The sequence below is a fragment of the Henckelia pumila genome, chromosome 1, assembly GCF_033568475.1.
Source record: "Henckelia pumila isolate YLH828 chromosome 1, ASM3356847v2, whole genome shotgun sequence".
NCBI classification, from domain to species: domain Eukaryota; kingdom Viridiplantae; phylum Streptophyta; class Magnoliopsida; order Lamiales; family Gesneriaceae; genus Henckelia; species Henckelia pumila.
In genome coordinates, this window is record NC_133120.1 from 23,778,934 (window position 1) to 23,796,461 (window position 17,528).

Here is a 17,528-nt window from a genome sequence, read left to right on the forward strand (position 1 = left end):
CGCAGTTCGCAACTGCTCGAGATATTCCTTGCAGTTATGTTTCCAATGATCGGGTTTCTTGCAGTGATGGCAAACATCCTTGGATTTTTCCACGTTTGAAGCCTTTGTCTTGTTTTTCTTCTCGGGTCCGGTTTTCTTGGATGGGGCAGAACGTTTCTTATCCTTTGTACTTGGCCCCTTCTTAGCAGAAGAAGAGGAGCCCACCAAGAGAACCGGTTTATCCTTCTTTAAAGTGGCTTCATAAGTTACAAGCATATTGACCATCTCTTCAAGGGAGGTGAAATGACCCTAACTCTCTAATTATAAATAAATATGCGGAATTTTTTTTTTATTTACTTACTAAATAAAAATATGTACATACATGCCCATACATATATGCAAAAAATAAATAGATTTAAAAATAAATAAATTAAATAAAAATGCAACCTTTAATAAATTAAATATCTGAGTCAAACATTTAATAAAATATTGTCATAAACAAAATAAATAAAGTTTTCATGCACTGAAAATTGTTAAATAAAATGAGTAATACTTTCAACCACTGAAAATAAATAAAAGTATAACATGCTGAAATATTCAAAAACATGCGTAATGACTAAGACAACTATCACGGTCACGGGGTCACTGCATGTCCGCTCATATGTCCTCGCCGCCGGTGGGTACCACATCCTCCTCTACGTACTCACCTGCACCATACCAGTGTAGTGAGCCTAGAGGCCCAACATTCTAACATAACAAGGGTTTAAAATAATTTAAATCACTTTAATACTAATACATAACATATACATGAATGAGCATGCTTAAAAATATCATGAACATAACATAAACTTAAATTAAACTTAAATATCATAATCATACATAATACATAAGCATTGTTGAGCAAAGTATTTTCTAACATCGCATGGTTGTATCCATAATGTAACCTTAAATCATACATCAAATACTGATCAGCGTGGGAAACCAACGTACGTGGCGGTGACGAATCACCTCTTAAATTGGCAGTAAACTGCCCTTCAATAGTTCACATATGGGAACGAATCCCCCTTAAATTGTCACACTACTTCAACTTCCAACATAAAATATTTTCTTTTGCTCAACCTTAAACATTAAATCATGCATAAAAATTATTTCATGAATGCATGTACTTAAATAAAATGTGTGTCCTTCATATATATTTAATTTAATTTCATACTAACATATAAATATTAAAAATAACTTCCATGCATAAAAATAATTAAACATATATTCAGGACACATGCAATTTCTCATGGGTTGTCCTGAACTGCTGGCCCTAACACTCAAGCCCATTTTCTTAAATTCTGGCCCATTAACATTGAGACTGGCCCATTAACATACTTAAACCCATTAACACCTTTCTAAGCCCAATAAATCAATTAAAGCCCATTAGCACATACTTGGCCCAATAACAACTTAATCTGGCCCAATGGGCCTAAAAGCCCAAAGACTGGCCCAATAATTTTCGTGGGCTCCAAAGCCCATAAAAATTATTGGACTAACTTAAAATAATTATTCAAGCCCATTAAGAAACTTAAATGTAGCCCATTAATTTAATTAATCTAATTAGCCCAATTAAAACACTTTAACTTAATAATTAACTTAAAAATAAAATACCCGAGCCCGACTAACTTAACCTGGACCCGGACCCACTAAACTTGACCCATGACTTACTGAAACCGACCCGGACCCATGACCCGACCCGGAAAGCACCTAGAACCCTAAAACCCGAAACTCTAGGGCCGTGAGCAGCCCTGAGCGGCTTTAGAAAAACTAACCGTGCTGCCTGCTCCGGCCACCTTTGGCCGTGAAACTACCGCCCATACTTAGCCAACATCAAGACGGTTCTATCCCCATAAATTTTGCCTCAAACGGATCTCTGTAAAGGGAGAACGAACCAAAACAATCTACCCCTAGTTTCTGCTCACGCGCAGAACGCGACCAGAGGCTACAGGCCGTTCGGCCGCTCATCTCCGGCAACCACCGGCCGGAAAAATTACCTGTAAAACCTTCCCCAAGGTCTTGGGGTTCTAACCCAATTGGAATCACCCTCAAACTCGTCTTCAACAGTGCACACGAACCATTCTCCTAAAACCGCTCAAACTGCAACCTGTTGCGCATCAGAAATTGATGGCTTCGGTTCCAGCCTGTTACACCCATAAAACCTGACCAATCTCGACCCTAGGGACCCTGACACACCCACCTAGACATGCACCAGAAGTTGGTTGTACCATGTTGGAAGCAACGTGAGTCATGATCAAACAAATGCATAAACATGTCATGAACATCAAAACCGATCCTTAAATCTGAAAATTTGAAGAAAAATCGATGCTACACAATACACACTCTATAATATCTGATAGGTACGAAAATTTGGAAGAAAAACATGCCTTGCACCGAAGATTTCAATCGAAAATATGATGCGTGATGCGTATACGATGTCCGGGACGAACAAATCTTTAAACCAAGCCAAAAACTTCAAGGTTTCGGGTATGGAGGCTGCTATAATCTATTGGGACGTGAGAATGGGGGTGGGAGACGGCTGATGGGGTTTGGAAAAGTGACAGGGTCGGTTGGTTGGGGTTATGGTAGGGTAGGATTTGATTTTGTTTAAAATTTTTGGTAGATAACATAATCATAAAAGATATTACTCAAAATAAATATATTGTATCTTAAACAAAATCTTTAAAACTCACAGCTAGAGGCGTGTTTGGTAGTTGCAATATCTGCCAGCAGCCGGGTCACTTTGCTAGAGTCTGTCCTCAGCGAGGATCCGATAGAGCTCAGAGCGGCAGTTCTTCTCGACCGCCAGCTCAGCCCGAGAGATCAGCTTCTTGTTGGAACACGGTCGTTCTTCGGATCGAAAAATAAAGTGATACCCGTTGCAGCGGAAGTTTTAAAATTTTATATGGAACAATTCCATATCATGGGTATCAAATTCCTACGATTAAAATTGATAACATAAAATTTAAACAATGTAAATTTTACCTTAAAATCTCGAAGCGAGATTATGGACACCAACAGATTAATCTGCTCTTGTTGTATATCCCAGGAACTGATGAACGAACGTTTCTTCAATCAGGTCCACGAACGGAGATTTAATCCCTCTGATAGACTGCACTAGAAAGTCTATCAGAAGTTTCTACGAAGAGAAATTAACTGATTTGATATGTTAAACCAGACTGCAATTTCGAAAATTACAGGCTGGATTTTCGATGACAGAGAGGGAGAGGGGCGGCGGCCACCTAGAGAGAGAACCCTAGGGTTTTCGAAAATTTTTATGCCTTATCGTATCAATTTCTGTACTGCAATAACGTATTTATAATGTGGGCTGCTAACAGCTTAGGGCCCATTAGTTATAAGTTCAAGCCTGACAAGCAAAGCCCGCATGTTCAGAAATTAATATAAAATTCATCGTGACTCAGATTGATAAACCAATTTCACCAATGTGCACAGAAACCATTTCTGCATCTTTTAAAGTCAAGACAAATTTTCTGAATCCGAATTCAGTGGTTTCCAAAAATGTCCATCAATATGTCATTTTAGGAAATCTTACTCCCTCTACTTTTAAATAAGAAGTCCTACTTCTTTATCCACTAAATTTAACTCTTTAAATTTAATTATCTCAACGGGGATTAGAAATCCATTACTTGTGTGACCCTCAATGGTTCAGGGATACAACTAGCCATGGGATCACAACTCCTTGTGACTCGGAACAACAATTTTCGACTTGCCCATCCAATCATGGTAAGAGCGTCTAGCAACATCGCCCCATGATTCCCTAGGTATCACTGATAGTGCCTTCAAGAACCAGTAGATTTTGGTTAGCGTACAGTACGGTCCCTTCATCCATATATCCCGATCGAATCAACAACCATTGGTACATCGAGAGTCGTTCGAGATTCGATAACTATGCAATGTATCTTGAAGATCAAATAGTGACATCGCATGTGCTACTAGGAAACCAAGTAACCTAAAATACATCATGTACTCTGGCCAGAGATTCGTCACACTAATATCTCCTCAGATTACATAGGATATCCACACTCGCAAGTGTGCGGTGAATCCTTGACAACAAAGCATCGACTCCTATATGTGTCATAACTGTACCCAATCCCGACACCTGATAATCCTAATAGAGTCGGTAAACGAGTCAAAGCACAGTACTAGCATATAGAGTCTCAATGATGTTTCAAGTAATAAGGACTAATGGTGCACAACCAAAACCGCGGACTATATCCACTCGATAAGTGATAACCACTTGGAAAGTCCGAATGGGGTAGTTCGATCATTCATCATATGAATATCCATTTGCATGATTCAAACATCTCTATGTTCCATACCAATGAAACGTGGTACTCGGCATCTCAAATGCTAGTCTCAATCTCGAGCGATCCTTATCCTTATTTGTGGACGGCTCAATTGACTAGAAACTGTTTAGAATATACAGTGAACATAAGATGTGTTTCATGACAGTGATATCTCTATATTCACTATCTCATCTTACTTTAGTATATTCAAGGTCTTTATCAAAATAGCAACAATATATCATTATATAATAATAAGATAAAGTGAACGCCATTTAAATAACGTATATTATATTAAACAAAGATTGTTTACAAAAAGAGACTCTCAAAGCCCTTAGCCACAAGTTGGCTAACGGGGCATCAACTCTTTCACTTCTGCAGTCCATTCTATTCAGCCCCAGCAGCAATCTCGTCAGGGAGGTAACCTGTAGTAGCCCGTACCCTAATTGAGTAATTAAAGGAATTAATCATAATTACTTGGGTAGAGTTCGGAAGCTCCGAAGGTGAGATCGGAAGCTCCGATCAGGATCGGAAGCTCCGAACAGGATCGGAAGCTCCGATCGGTATTACGTCAGGCATGACGTGTGGTTGGATCGGAAGCTCCGATCAGGACCGGAGGCTCCGATCACCCCTATCCGGAGTCAACAAGTGATATTTTGACACATGGCAGATCAAGATCTTCGGAAGCTCCGATGGCAGGATCGGACGTTCCGATCGAGGTTCGGACGTTCCGATCAAGGATCGGAAGTTCCGATCGTTTTCTATAAATAGAAGGCCGAGACTTCACTTTCATTTGCCAATTCCGAGTTCTCCTTTCCCTTCTAGTCCTTTTTGAGCTGTTCTAGTCTTCTTAGGCTTGGTCTGGAGGTCGGCGAGGCATTCGGTAGTCGTAGCGGAGTTGTGCCCAAGTTATGGAGGCATCGACATCAAAGGGCTAACGACGGACGAAGGTATAGCTTTTGCTTCCTATAAATATTTAGGAGTATGCAATAGCTTAGTTAAGGCTTTTAGAGCACTTTAATGATAGTAGTATCATTTGGCAGTGTAGAGCAGACTATAGGCGTGGACCTAGAGTTGGTAGAGCTTGCACTGTTTTGAGGTACGAAAGTACTGTTCGAGATATCCTGACTGAGTATGCATGTATTATGTGACTGCATGATTTATATGCCATGATATTATGCTGCATTCATTTGCATCTTGCTGTATCTCCTTCGAGATGTCTGTTAGTAGGGTTGTACCCTATCCTTTTAGTGGATGGACTTCCATCGATTTGGGTCCGGCGTATCCACGGTTATCTCGGTATGGGAGCCACCTCCTGAAGCGACGGCACAGCGTGCTACATACCAGGGCCCGGTCTGTCTCTGTTATCTGATCCTTGACCTCGAGTCTATAGGGAGTTCACTTTGCATGCATGTATACTCATACTCTCGCACTGAGAGTTTTATGCTCACGTCTCGTACTCTGTATTTTTTGGACACCCTATTCCATGGGGCAGGTTTGCGATTGGACGAGGAGGGTGGATCCAGGAGGGGCTAGTCAGTGGTTGGCCAGCTGGAGCTTCGCTTAGGTTTTATTACTGTTGTTTGGGTTTATACAGCTATTCGATTTGGTTGTATATTATTGGATAAATTACAGATTCCTTTACTTGGGATTGTATAATGTTTATGGTTTTCGTAGTTTTATTCTGATATCTGTTTAATTAAGTTAATTGCATGCCTAAGTTCTGTTTAGTAGGTGATCCGCGGGGCAATAGGATAGCAGATCAAAGAACCTCTGCTGAAGCTCAGAGATGAAGTATAATCTGTTCCTTCAGGGCCTTAACCCTGAGATCCATGATCGTGTGGCGGTTGGCGACGACATGTCCTACGAGGGTTTGGTGAGCCGTTGTCACCAGGCGGAGGACAGCATTCGGCGGAACAGGTCTTTTCCTCAGTCGAGGCCTGCTATTTGTTTGGGTCCCCGTGCCCAAACTTTCAAGAAGTCTGGATCTTCTTCTTCCTCTGGTTCTGGAGGGTATGTGGTATACACGGATGCTTCTCTTCAGGGGTTAGGTTGTGTCCTGACTCAGAATGGGCATGTGATCGCATACACTTCTAGACAGCTGAAGCTTCACGAGGACAACTACCCAGTCCATGATTTGGAGTTAGCATCCATTGTGTTCGCTTTGAAGATCTGGCGTCATTATCTGTATGGCGAGAAATTTGAGATCTTCACCGACCATAAGAGTCTCAAGTATTTGTTCACTCAGGCGGAGTTGAACATGAGGCAGAGATGTTGGATGGACTTGCTTAAGGACTATGATTGCGAGATTAAGTACCATCCGGGAGCTGCTAATCTCACCGCTGATGCTTTGAGTCGCAAGGTGCGACTATCCGCACTTCAGGCTTGTTCGATGTCTAGTGCGATCAGTGACTGTTGTACTTCAGGTTATACCTTCAGGCATAAGAAAGGTATGCAGAGTATCCAGATGTTTGCGATATTATCTTAGCCAGCCTTGTATTCGCGGATCCGAGATGCTCAGATGTCTGATTCGAAGACCCAGCGTTTAGCTCGTCTAGCTAACGAGGGTAGCTCGTCTGGATTTCATTATCAGTCAGATGGTTTTCTGTGTTTGTCTGGTAGGATTGTGATTCCGCAGGATGAAGAGTTGCGAGAGGAGATTTTGTCTCAGGCGCATCGCACTAAGTTGAGTATTCATCCTGGGAGCAACAAGATGTACAAGGATCTACGTACTCGTTTCTGGTGGAAGGGAATGAAACGCAGTGTTTATCAGTTTGTTTCGAGATGTTTGGTGTGTCAACAAGTCAAGGCAGAGCACCGACGACCTGGAGGATTGCTTCACAGTCTGCCTATTCCTGAATGGAAATGGGAGTTTATCACTATGGACTTTGTGACCCATTTGCCGGTATCCCCGAGGAACTGTGATGCTATCTGGGTTGTGGTGGACCGACTCACCAAGTCAGCACATTTCATTGCCTATAGCCGAGAGTACTCTGTGGATCGCATGGCACGGATGTACATTCAGGAGATCGTCCGACTTCATGGAGTGCCTGTGAGCATTGTCAGCGATCGGGACCCCAGGTTTACTTCTAAATTTTGGGGGAGTGTTCAGCGTGCGATGGGTACTACTCTCAGTTTGAGTACAGCCTATCATCCGAAGATTGATGGTCAGTCGAACGCACTATCCGTACACTAGAGGATATGCTTAGAGCGTGCGTCATGGATTTTGGTTCAGCCTGGCAGGATCATTTGCCGTTGATCGAGTTCGCTTACAACAGCAGCTATCATACTAGTATTGGGATGACACCTTTTGAGGCGTTGTATGGGCGACGTTGTCGTACTCCACTCTTCTGGGAAGAAGTTGGGGAGAGACAGGCTGAGGGACCGGAGTTTATCCAATAGGCGATAGACATTGTTGATCAAATCAAGAAACGGATTAAGACTGCACAGGATCGTCAGGCAAGCTATGCTAATATCAAGCGTAGGCCCTTGCAGTTCGAGGTCAGGGAGAAAGTGTTTCTGAGAGTGTCACCTTTCCGCAAGATTCTCAGATTTGGCCTTAAAGGCAAGTTGTCTCCCAGATTTATCGGCCCGTTTGAGATTTTGGAGAGCATTGGCGATTTGGCTTATCGACTAGCTTTGCCACCGCATCTGTCCAGTAGTCACGACGTGTTCCACGTATCTCTGTTACGACGGTATGTGGCGGATGAATCTCATATTCTGCAGCGGTCTGAGGTTCAGGTAGACAAGGATTTGACTTATGTTGAGAAACCTCTTCGTATCCTGGATTATAAGGATAAGGTTTTACGGAACAAAGTCATTCCTTTGGTTTTAGTTCAGTGGCAGCGCCGAGGCACTGAGGAAGCTACTTGGGAGCTTGAGGACAGGATGCGTAAAGACCATCCTGAGTTGTTTTGATTTCATTCTTTAAAGTTGTATTCAGTTGCAAACTTTGTAACGTTCTATTTGAATAAAGAATGTTTCTGATTTCTGTATTTGCATTCGGTACTTAAGATCTGATTTCGAGGACGAAATATCTTAAGTGGGGGAGAATGTAGTAGCCCGTACCCTAATTGAGTAATTAAAGTAATTAATCATAATTACTTGGGTAGAGTTCGGAAGCTCCGAAGGTGAGATCGGAAGCTCCGAACAGGATCGGAAGCTCCGATCGGTATTACGTCAGGCATGACGTGTGGTTGGATCGGAAGCTCCGATCAGGACCGAAGGCTCCGATCACCCCTATCCGGAGGCAACAAGTGATATTTTGACACGTGGCAGATCAGGATCTTCGGAAGCTCCGATGGCAGGATCGGACGTTCCGATCGAGGTTCGGACATTCCGATCAAGGATCGAAAGTTCCGATCGTTGTCTATAAATAGAAGGCCGAGACTTCACTTTCATTTGCCAATTCCGAGTTCTCCTTTCCCTTCTAGTCCTTTTGGAGCTGTTCTAGTCTTCTTAGGCTTGGTCCGGAGGTCGGCGAGGCATTCGGTAGTCGTAGCGGAGTTGTGCCCAAGTTCTGGAGGCATCGACATCAAAGGGCTAACGACGGACGAAGGTATAGCTTTTGCTTCCTATAAATATTTAGAAGTATGCAATAGCTTAGTTAAGGCTTTTAGAGAACTTTAATGATAGTAGTATCATTTGGCAGTGTAGAGCAGACTATAGGCGTGGACCTAGAGTTGGTAGAGCTTGCACTGTTTTGAGGTACGAAAGTACTGTTCGAGATATCCTGACTGAGTATGCATGTATTATGTGACTGCATGATTTATATGCCATGATATTATGCTGCATTCATTTGCATCTTGCTGTATCTCCTTCGAGATGTCTGTTAGTAGGGTTGTACCCTATCCTGTTAGTGGATGGACTTCCATCGATTTGGGTCCGGCGTATCCACGATTATCTCGGTATGGGAGCCACCTCCTGAAGCGACGGCACAGCGTGCTACATGCCAGGGCCCGGTCTGTCTCTGTTATCTGATCCTTGACCTCGAGTCTATAGGGAGTTCACTTTGCATGCATGTATACTCATACTCTTGCACTGAGCGTTTTATGCTCACGTCTCGTACTCTGTATTTTTTGGACACCCTATTCCATGGGGCAGGTTTGCGATTGGACGAGGAGGGTGGATCCAGGAGGGGCTAGTCAGTGGTTGGCCAGCTGGAGCTTCGCTTAGGTTTTATTACTGTTGTTTGGGTTTATACAGCTATTCGATTTGGTTGTATATTATTGGATAAATTACAGATTCCTTTACTTGGGATTGTATAATGTTTATGGTTTCCGTAGTTTTATTCTGATATCTGTTTAATTAAGTTAATTGCATGCCTAAGTTCTGTTTAGTAGGTGATCCGGGTAAGGGTGACCACATAACCAGAATCAGAACCAACCTCCTCGACAGCAGGCAAGGGTATTTGCCCTGACAGAGGATCAGGCCAATGCAGTTCCGAATGATGTGATAGCAGGTAACTGTTCGATCTTTGGTTATCCTGCGTTTGTTTTGATTGATACGGGTGCTTCTCACTGTTTTATTTCTGAAAGATTTGTCGTGATGCATGATTTATTTGCTGAGCCATTATCTGATGTTGTTTCGATTACTTCACCATTGGGTAGAGGAATTATTTCGGTGAGAATGGTCCGTAACTGTGCGTTAGAATCCGAGGGGAATTCGATTGAGATTGACTGCATTGTACTTGGATTATATGAATTTGACTGTATTATCGGGATTGATGCTCTGACCAAGTATAGGGCGACAGTAGATTGCTTTCAGAAAGTGGTTCGTTTCAGACCTGAGATGGCAGATGATTGGAAGTTTCTCGGTAAGGGTTCTCGATCTAGGATTCCTTTGATTTCTGCGTTGTCCATGTCTCGTTTGCTTCAGAGAGGAGCAGAAGGATTCCTGATTTATGCAGTAGATGTTCAGAGGTCTAGTCCTGAGTTGACTGAGATACCGGTGGTTAGCGAGTTTTCGGATGTGTTTCCAGATGAGATTCCTGGTTTGCCGCCGATTCGAGAGATCGAATTCAACATCGAACTTGCACCAGATACTCAACCTATTTCGAAAGTACCTTATTGAATGGCTCCGTTAGAATTGAAGGAGTTGAAGGAGCAGTTAGAAGATTTAATTGCCAAGGGATACATCCGACCTAGCGTATTGCCTTAGGGTGCTCCAGTGCTCTTTGTGAGGAAGAAAGACGCTTCTATGCGACTCTGCATCAACTATCGCTAGTTGAATCAAGCGACGGTCAAGAACAAGTATCCTCTACCTAGGATCGATGATCTTTTTGATCAACTGTAGGGTTCTTCAGTGTATTCGAAGATAGATCTGAGATCAGGGTATCATCAGCTGAGAGTTCGCGATGAGGATGTACCGAAGACAGCTTTCAGAACCAGATATGGGCATTTCGAGTTCATAGTCATGCCTTTTGGTTTGACAAATGCTCCAGCAGTTTTTATGGATCTGATGAATCGTATCTTTCAGCGGTATTTGGATGAGTTCGTCATCATCTTCATTGACGACATTCTGATCTATTCGAAGAACCGTTCTGACCATGCCAAGCATCTGAGGATTTTATTGCAGACGTTGCGAGCCGAACAGTTGTATGCTAAGCTATCGAAGTGCGAGTTTTGGTTGGACCAAGTTGTTTTTCTAGGCCACATTGTATCAGGAGATGAAATTTCTGTTGACCCCAGTAAGATCGAGGCAGTCATGAATTGGCCGAGACCGACATCAGTGCCAGAAATCCAAAGCTTCATGGGTTTAGCAGGGTATTGAAAGAGTGGGTGCCCGGTGAGCCAACTTGTGGCTAAGGGCTTTAATGACTTTTTGTATAAACAATCTTTTGTTTAAATATAATTTACACTTTTATTAATGGCAATGACTTTATCTTTCTTCATATTGTTATATTGTGATATACTATTGTTGTTTTGATAAAGACCTTGAATATACTATAGTGTATGTAAGATGTGGTAGAACATGGGGATGTCTATCATGAAACACATCTTATAGTCACTGTATATTCTAAACTGTTCCTAGTCGATTGAGCCGTCCGATAATAAGGATAAGGATCGCTCGAGTTTGAGACTAGCATTCGCGATGCAGAGTACCACGTTTCATTGGTAGGGAACATAGAGATGTTCGAAGCATTCAAATGGATATTCATACGATGAATGATCGAACTACCCTATCCGGACTTTCCAAGTGGTTATCACTTATCGAGTGGATAAAGTCCGCGGTTTTGGTTGTACACCATTAGTCCTTACTACTTGAAACATCATTGAGACTCTATATGCTAGTACTGTGCTTTGACTCGTTTACCGAATTTATTGGGGTCATCAGGTGTCGGGATTGGGTACAGTTACAACACATATAGGAGTCGATGCTTTGTTGTCAAGGATTCACCACATACTTGCGAGTGTGGATATCCTATGCGATCTGAGGAGATATTAGTGTGATGAATCTCTGGCCAGAGTACATGATGTGTTTTAAGAAATGGTTTCTTAGTAACACATGCGATGTCACTATTTGATCTTCAAGATGTATTGCATAGTTATCGAATCTCGAACGACTCTCGATTTACCAATGGTTGTTGATTCGATCGGGATATATGGATGAAGGGACCGTACTGTACGCTAACCAAAATCTATTGGTTCTTGCAGGCACTATCAGTGATACCTAGGGAATCATGGGGCGATGTTGCTAGGCGCTCTTACCATGATTCGATGGGAAAGTCGGAAATTGTTGTTCCGAGTCACAAGGAGTTGTGAGCCCACGGCTAGCTGTATCCCTGAACCATTGAGGGTCACACAGAGTAATTGATTTTTAATCCCCGTTGAGATAGTTAAATTTAAAGAGTTAAATTTAATGAACAAAGAAGTTGGACTTCTTAATTATGAGTAGAGGAGTAAGATTTCCTAAAATGACATAGGGATGGGCATTTTTGGAAATCACTGAATTCGGATTCAGAAAAATTTATCTTGACTTTAAAAGGTGCAGAAATGGTTTCTGTACACATTGGTGAAATCGGTTTATCAATCGGAGTCATGATGAATTTTATATTAATTTCTGAACATGCGGGCTTTGCTTGTCGGGCTTGAACTTATGACTAATGGGCCCTAAGCTGTTAGTGGCCTACATTATAAATAAGTTATTGCAGTACAGAAATTACACACAATAGGTCACAAAATAATTTCGAAAACCCTAATTTTATTTAGTGTGGCCGCCGCCCCCTCCCCTCTGCTCGTGAAAATCCAGTCTGTGAATTTTGAATTACAGTCTGGTTTAATGGATCAAATTCGTTAATTCTTTTCGTAGAAACTTCTGATAGATTTTCTAGTGCAATCTATCAGAGGGATTAATTATCCATTCGTGGACCTGATTGAAGAACAGTTCGTCCATCAGTTCCAGGGATATACAACAAGAGCAGAGCAATCTGTTGGTGTCCATAATCTCGCTTCGAGATTGGAGGTAAAAATTTATAATTGTTATTTAATTTTTACACACACAATTTAATCGTAAAAGTTTTGATACCCATTATGGAATCGTTCCATATAAAATTTTTTAAACTTTCGCTGCACCGGGTATCAATTCTGATTGATATGATCGCCGCGTTCTCCAACAGGTATTATCTCCGTTTTATCGAGGGTTTCTCTTTCATTGCAAAGCCGATTACCCAGTTGACCCAGAAGAATGCACCGTTTGTTTGGTCCGAGGAGTGCGAGGCCAGTTTTGTTGAGTTGAAGAAGAGATTGACCAGCGCTCCAATCTTGTCTATTCCATCAGGTACGGGAGGTTATTCCATTTACTGTGATGCTTCTCACCGTGGTCTTGGATGCATTCTTATGCAGAGGAAGCATGTCATAGCTTATGCTTCGAGGCAACTGAAGCCGCACGAGACTCGTTATCTGATCCATGACCTTGAGCTTGCGGCGATTGTGTTTGCTTTGAAGACCTGGCGCCATTATCTTTATGGCGAGTTGTTTCAGATATTTTCGGACCATAAGAGCCTGAAATACTTGTTTTCCCAGTCCGAGCTTAACATGAGACAGAGGATATGGATGGATTTGCTTAAGGACTTCGACTGTAAAATCAAGTATTATCCTGGAAAGTCGAATGCAGCTGCAGACACTCTTAGTCGGAAGCTTTGTTCCTTATCTCTTTCTACGATGGGTGTCTCTCAATTGATTGAAGACTGTTGTACTTCTGGTTTGGAGTTTGAGACCGATAGGAGATCCATCAGAGTTTTTGCGATTCACGCCGAGCAAGAGTTGTTTCTGTAACGACCCACTGTATCAAGACGAGTCTTTTCTACGTGCTTATGTCCTCACTCGCACGCACCCTGAGAAACTTTCCAGGGAGTCACCCATCCTACAATTGCCCCAAGTCAAGCACGCTTAACTTTGGAGTTCTTATGTGATGAGCTACTGAAAAGAAGATGCACCTTCTTGATATGAGTAGCACATATGAAATCTTTTAAGCTCTCCTCAACTATGTAGTCTCATACCTACACAGTCTCAGAATCCCTCTAATTCCGGCAGGATCGGTTCATTCATGTCTCCCTCCGCCTAGAAGCCTTTTAGGAGCCGCTCATTGTCCGTGCAACCTCTTGGCACCGGCGATCACTCCCCGCCTCCTCAGCCCCGGGCGTCACATGCCCACCAGCTTCCGCTTGGTTCGTCCCCGAACCATACCGTACTAAGAGAGGTCGGCTCTGATACCATTTGTAATGACCCACTGTATCAAGACGAGTCTTTTCTACGTGCTTATGTCCTCAGTCACACGCACCTTGAGAAACTTTCCAGGGGGTCACCCATCCTATAATTGGCCCAAGTCAAGAACGCTTAACTTTGGAGTTCTTATGTGATGAGCTACTGAAAAGAAGATGCACCTTCTTGATATGAGTAGCACATATGAAATCTTTTAATCTCTCCTCAACTATATAGTCCCATACCTACAAAGTCTCAGAATCCCTCTCATTCCGGCAGGATCGGTTCATTCATGTCTCCCTCCGCCTAAAAGCCTTTCAGGAGCCGCTCATTGTCCGTGCAACCTCTTGGCACCGGCGATCACTCCCCGCCTCCTCAGCCCCGGGCGTCACAGTTTCAGTTGATCAGAGAAGCACAGAGATCCGATCCGAGCAGTCAGAGTTCGATAGAGAAGGTTCGATCAGGTCATCAGTCAGAGTTTCAGGTCAGGGATGATATGCTATTCGTGAATAACCGTATTGTTGTGCCCGATGTTTCTAAGTTGAGACAGCGTATTCTTCGAGAGGTGCATTGCAGTCGGTTCAGTGTTCATCCAGGAAGCCGGAAGATGTATAACGACTTGAAGACTCAGTTCTGGTGGAAGCAGTTGAAAGGAGATGTCACGAGATTTGTGTCCCGTTGTCTGAATTGTCAACAAGTGAAAGCCGAGAGGAAGAAACCAGGTGGATTATTGCACAGTTTACCTGTCCCGGAATGGAAGTGGGATCATATCTCTATGGATTTTGTCACAAAGCTACCGCGTTCAGTCAGAGGTTGTGATGTAGTTTGGGTAGTGATTGATCGGTTGACGAAATCTGCTTGTTTTATTCCATACTGTATGACATACCGTCACGATCAGATGGCCGAATTGTATGTTAGAGAGGTTGTGAGATTGCACGGCGTGCCGAAGTCGATAGTATCAGACAGAGATCCGAGGTTTACTTCTCACTTTTGGCACAGTCTATAGGGGGAATTGGGTACTCGTTTGCACTTGAGCACATCGTATCACCCTCAGACCGACGGTCAGTCCGAGCGTACGATCCAGACTTTGGAGGATATGCTTCGCGCAGTAGTGCTTGATTTTGGCTCAGGTTGGCAGGAGTCTTTACCTCTAGTGGAGTTTTCGTACAATAACAGCTTCCAAGCGAGTATTGGCATGGCGCCTTTTGAAGCTTTGTACGGGAAGAAGTGCAGATCTCCGTTATTTTGGTATGAGATTTCAGAATCACCGGAGTTGGGTCCAGATATGATTCGTGATATGGCAGAGTAGGTGAAATTGATCCGAGTCAGAATGAAGACAGCCCAAGATTGACAGGCCAAGTATGTGAATGTCAGACACAGACCACTGTGTTTTGATCAGGGAGACCGTGTGTTTCTGAAGATTTCTTCGTTCCGAGGTACTGTCAGATTCGGAAAGAGAGGGAATTTGTCTTCGAGGTTCATTGGACCGTATGAAATTCTGGAGAAGATAGGCGATCTTGCCTATAGGATTGCTCTTCCTCCGTCTCTTTCAGGTATCCACGATGTGTTTCATGTTTCGATGTTGCGGAAATATCATCCGGATCCATCCCATGTTCTTCAGCCAGACGAGGCCTAACTTGATGAGACTCTGAGTTACTTCGAGAGACCGATTCAGATTCTTGACAAAAAAGAGAAACAACTCAGAAATAAGTCAATTCCGTTGGTGAAGATACAGTGGAGTCATCACGGAGTTGAAGAAGCAACTTGGGAGACAGAATTCGATATGAGGCAGCGATTTCCAGAGTTGTTCGATTGAGGTGAGTTTGTCTTCAGTATGATTCTTTCTTGTTCAGTCTGTGATCTGTCAGATTTCGAGGACGAAATCAAATCTTAGAGGGGGAGAATTGTAATGCCCCAATTTTATTATAATTGAGTTTAATTGAGATAATCAGGATTTTTAGTTTTTGAGGGTCGTTTCGCAGGGGGTCATTTTGCAAACTTTGAAGAATTAAGGGACCTAAATGCAAAAATGGGATTTTATATATATTATCTTGCAAGTTGACCATCACTTCACCATCTCTCCTCCTTCTCCCTCCCTTCCGTGCGTACCGATCGAGAAAGCCATGGAAGCTCCTTTAAGCTTTTCTTCCGTCCGATTCGCACGATCCGACCGTTAGATTTTCATTCCGAGTTGAGATTCACGATCACCGCAACGAGGGCTTCGTTTTGACGTAAGTTTTGCTACGATCCTCGAACTTTGATTTTTGTTGGGTTGTTAGAATTTGATAATCTTGGAGTATGCTGTTCTTGAGCTAGCATAGATCGTGTATTCGAAGTCGGTTTGGAAAAAGATCGAAGTTTGGATTTTATATGATTTTTGGAGTATTAATTCGAAAATGGGGTTGTTGGATTTTGATGGATTTTGATTGATTTTGGATTGTTTTGTTGGTTTAGAAGATGATATGGATGGTTTGAGATTGTTTGTTGTTGTTGGAGATTTTTGGTTTGATCGTTTATAGCCGTTATGCCGTCGAAATTGAGTTTTGGATTATCGTTTGTTGTTCGGTTCATTTTCGGGTTTGTTTGAATTGATTGGATTGACACCGAATCCGCATATTCTTCATTTTCAGATTTGGATTGGAGTTTCGGGTTTGGATCGAACTTGGAAGTTGAATCGAATCGAGAGTCGAAGACGGTATATTGATTGAGTTTTCCTTGTTTTGATTTGTTGTGATTCGATTGATCATTTATTTGAGTTCGTTGTTATTTTCAAATTTGAATCCTCGACGGACTTTAAAGGTAAAAGACGACATTGACTTGAATGAGGTTGAATACTCGAGTTCGATTGATTCTCGAGCCCCGAAAATCACATACTGCATGTTAATTGCTTGTGTGAACTTGATTGATTAATTGTTTACACTTGCATTCATATTGAGCCGATTATTCGATTCTTTTTGAAGATAGACGTTTTAGGGAGCTATATTGAAGTGGCTTTGGATTTCGAGTTTTTCCAAGTGCCAGAATACTTCTTATAGTTGCTCTAAAGTCTAGGTGTTGAGTTGAACGACATCCACCCCGAATGGGTGTGTCGGTGAGTTGTTGTGAAGACTTGGCCCCGGGATCCCAACCGAATACCGATTGATATTTCGATTATCTGATTTGATAGTCCCGAGTTTTGAAGTCATGCACACATTCATTCTTATTTTGATTTGTTATTGCATTTCAATCTGAGGTGTTTATCTGATATTGCATGCCCATCTCTTTTACTTAGAAATTATATTTCTAACCGATTTATCCGGTTGTTGTCTTTGTTTGTATGTGTACTTGGCAACAGGAGGATCAGGAGCAGGACCGAGTCGTTTGGGTTAGCTCGGGGTGTGATGATAGAAGTGAGACACCGTGTCTTAGGATTGTGTCATTTGAACTTGTGTTGTTTTGATTAGTCGATCGAATTATATCGTCGAACTTGTATTGTTAATCGCGTTTTGTTGGTGTTTTGAATCCC